The sequence below is a fragment of the Strix uralensis genome, chromosome Z (genome assembly GCF_047716275.1).
Source record: "Strix uralensis isolate ZFMK-TIS-50842 chromosome Z, bStrUra1, whole genome shotgun sequence".
NCBI classification, from domain to species: Eukaryota; Metazoa; Chordata; class Aves; order Strigiformes; family Strigidae; genus Strix; species Strix uralensis.
In genome coordinates, this window is record NC_134012.1 from 88,202,057 (window position 1) to 88,206,250 (window position 4,194).

Sequence of the window (4,194 nt, forward strand, 5' to 3'; positions counted from 1 at the left end):
GCGGGCGGGAGGGGCCGGGAAGGGCCGCCTGGCGCCAGGCGCATGCGCAATCCCTGCTGCCGGGGCGCGGGACGGCGAGCGCTCGCCAGGCACCGCCCCCGCCTCCGCCTCCCCGGGCCGGCGCCGCCGGTCGGGGCGGGCGCGGGCGCGAGCTCGGGCGCGGGCGCATGCGCACAAGGCGCCGGGCCTGGCTCGGGCACTCCCCTAGCCACGGCTCCTGCTCCGCCCCCGCGCGGGGCGGGTCCCCCAACGCTCTTCCCTATTGGTGGAGGCAGCGCCTGCGCCTGGGGCGGGGGGGTGGAGCGCCGCGGCGCTGCCGTGCCATGTGTGCCGAGCGCTGCCCAGGCGCGGAGGCCGCCTCAGAGCAGGGGCAGCCACCGCCGGGCACCGCTTCGCCCTCCCGCCCGCCGGCCGCAGGCTCCCGCCCCGGGGCGGGGGCGAGCCCGGGCGATGTCCTCCGCGCAGGGCTTCCTCTACGGCTACTTCGGCCTCGCCAGCCGGACGGCCGCCCGCCGCTCCCTGCTGCTCTGCCAGCGGGCGGCGGCGGCTTCGTCCGCCCTACCGCGGCTGCCGCTGCCCGGCGGCGCCCACCGGCGCCTCCTCACCCTGCGCGGGCTGAGCCCCGCCGCCCGCTGCGCGGCGGCAGGGCGGGGGGCGGCGGGGGCCGGGCTGTGCGCGCCGCGGCGGCGGGGCTTGGGCGGGCTGGGGGCGGCGGGCGGCGGGTTCCGGCCGTCGCGGGTGGCGGTGGTGGTGAAGACGACGCGGTACGAGTTCGAGCAGCAGCGGTACCGCTACGCCGGGCTCTCCGAGGAGGACCTCAAGCAGTTGGTGAGCGGCGGGAGGGGGGGGCGGCCGTCCCGGCCTCCCCGGGCGCTGCCGCGGGGCCGCGGCGGGGCCGGGCGCGGGGAGGCTGGAGGAGTTACCGAGCCGATGACCGGCGTCCGTGGGGGCCCGCCGGGCCGGGGTGTCGGGAGTGGGCCCGGGGCTTCCCTTCGCCCCGGTGCGCGGGGCGGCGCCCCGGGCTGGTGGCGGGGGCGCGGCTGCTCTCGCCGCGCTCGGCCGCTGCTGGGCGGCTGTGCTCGTCCCGCCACCCCCCCGGGCCCGTGAGCCCGGCTCTGAGCTGGCGAGCCGCGCCGCCCGCCGCCGTAGCCTGGGAGAGGGGGTACCGGTAGCGCCGCTTAACCGCCCTTCGCTCATCTATTGCAAATGAGCGAGGGATTTGTGGAGTAAGCGCGTTCGGGTTTTATCCTCGTAGTGATTCCAGCAGCCTTCGGCAAGCTGCGGTTTCTTTCTTGCAGTGTGTAATGTAAAGACGGTGTTTAGAGAAGTGCATGCTGAGGAAAGCACAATGTTGGGAAAATCCTCTCAGACTTAGGACTCGTTTTCATTTCCTCCTGCTCCTTTGCTCTGTGTCCTTGCCTTGATTCCTTGCTTCATCCTTAAGGTATTTTTCTAACAACTTCTCCAGCTAAGCAGCCAAATCTCTCATTGACACTCGTCCTGTTACAGTTTTTAGAAAAGCCTTTTTCTTTGGCCTTTAAGAAACATTCAGGACAAAAACAGGTGGCTGTTCCATTAATGAAGGTATACTAAGGAAAGCAGGTATCTCTAAGAGTTGATACGTGCACCCAGTTTGTAGTGTCTTCACCAAGCTCAGTGACCTCACGCTATCCTCCATATACGCTGTGACTGTTGCCTTCCAGTGCTCATCTGCATGGTGGGCTAAAGGACGGTACCTGCTGGAGTTACTTCGATTGCCAGCAGTCTCTGTAGACCACCAGGTCATGAGCTCATATCATTGTCTATATTCTGAATAAGACCATTAATTTGTGTGTGTCTAGTTTTTGGTCTCTTACAACTGGAAATATTTTAGACCTCTGTTCATTTGCAACGTTTGGATTACACCTGCAGATGTGCTCAACTTGCGTAGCAGGGACAAATGCTATGGTTGCATAGTTTTGCTTTGTAAATTGCTAGGATAAAAAAAGTACAGTACCTAAAGCAAGATAGTGCCTACATTTTTCTGTGTACTTCAGTTGGTCATCCACTTCCTATGGAATTCCTGTCCAGACATTTTTACATATTTTGTAAAGCTCTCTAGTCAGATTTCATATGGCACCAAGTTTAATGTGGAAACCTCAGTCTGTGTTCTTGTTCTTACCTACATGTAGGTTCCTGTTCAGATGTCCTTGTACTTTCATGTGGTGGCTATGGAAGAGCAATGTCTCTCACAGCTCATCTGTAAGGCTTTTCTGTCTTCCTTTAAGCTTGTCTTGAGGAAGCATTTCTTTCTGTTAAATATAGAGAATTAGATTGTCCTCAGTGTGCAGCTAAAACCAAGAAAAACAAAATGGTGTGTTTGGTCAAATTTCTCTAACTGCTTGGGTACAGGCAGGACTGGGACAGTCAATCAGTTAGTGAGCAGCGTGGTTAGTGTTGCACATCCCTAAAGGCGCTCTTCACTGAATGTCGCAATAGCTGCAGTTTCTTTTCTCACAAGAATGCATGTTTTGTCTGGTTGGTAAAACAAGTACCTGAATGCACAGTGCCTGATTGTAGTAGTTTCTGGAACACCTTAGATTTTGTCCTTTTGGAGAAATTTATAGGTGTAAGATAGTTCTCCATATATGGGAGAATTCTAGAGTTTTTATTCTAGGACTGGTGCTTTTTTGAATGTAGTTTTACCATGAAAATACCTCCATGTGAGGAATTGCAACAATAAAACTCCTCATGTTGCCAGGTAGACAAAGCCTAACTTGCCTAACTATGTGTGTAGCAATATTAAGGTAGGCTCTTGACGTATGGGTGGAAATGCAAAGATTTGTGCAAGAATATGCTGAAAAGCTCTTCCAGAATGATATATTTGAAACAGGAACTAAGGGAGTGAAGGAATTGTTCTTACTGCCTGTTTCTTAAATTTTTTAGCTGACCTGTAAAAATTTCTGTATTTGCATTCTGCTGTGACACTGGTCTCAGATTTTTTTTCTTCAAACTTTCTGAGCTAATGGCAGCCTCAATAAATATGTTAGGTGATAGTTCAGGAGACTCTTACCCTCTCTGTTGTGGATAGAGTCACTTCTTAGCAGAGTGGTTGCTGCAACGTGTCCTTCCCCCTCTGTGCCACATCCTTTGTGGGCAGCTGGGGAACATGATGCATTTTTCTTCCTCTGTGCTCCTTGAGTCCTTGCTTCTCCTGGGGAGACTTCAGAAGCTGGTCCCAAGGCTAATGGTCTCTGAGAAATGAGGCTAGATGCTGCCCTTGGACGTGCAGCAAGTCCCTACTGCTGCTACCCAGGGTGAAGCTCAGTTCATCTTGAACGTTGTGAACTGAAGTGGTTGTGAATTTGGTGTGGGAGCTCAGTCGTACTGAATGGCCGCACAGAGGGCAGGGTGGGAGTCGAAGCTCACATAAAAGCCTGTTGGGGTAGCAGCAAAGAATGAAAGCAAAAGTGCATAGGAAAGGTTTGGCTCACCTGATGCTGTCAGGCTTTAGCTAACCCAGACTTGGGGGGTGGGGATTGTGTTACATTGCAGGGGCTCAAGCTCAGGTGACCCTAGAGCTGGCTTGTGGTGCGGCAGCATCATGGCAAGCAGGACCTGTGCCAGCGGAGGAGCACGGTGCTGCTGTTGTCTGTCACAGATCTTCAGACATCCAGACGTTGGCTATCTGAAATACGGAAATTCAGTTTCAAGACAATGTTGGAGGGCTTAGATTTGAGAAGCCATACCTGGGCTTGTTTGCTTGCCAGTTGTGGGCAGAAGAGGTGTTTGCAAGTTCATAGTAGATAACTGATGTCTCTACTTGGAAGCTTTGGATTTTAGCATAGCACAAATAATGATCACGTGGAATTAAGCCGTTGTGCTTGATCATGGTTACCGGAAAGCGGACCTGAATTTAACTGTTGCAGTCAGTGTGTTTATGTATTAAGACAGAAAATGCAGTAAGCCACTTAAGACAGAAGTGTGCCTTTGGGCACACATCCCAATTAGGTGGGATTTGCTCCATATCTAAGGAGGCTAAAGATGAATCATTGGTATACACCAATAGATACTGAAATATGACACAGATCATAGCATGTATCGTGTGAGCTGACACAGGCAGGATGCAGGAGCAACCACAAAACTGCAGATGAAATGCAGAGAGTAAGTTTATTCTTGCTACCTTGCGACCTGGGGGAATCTCCGCGGCAGCAC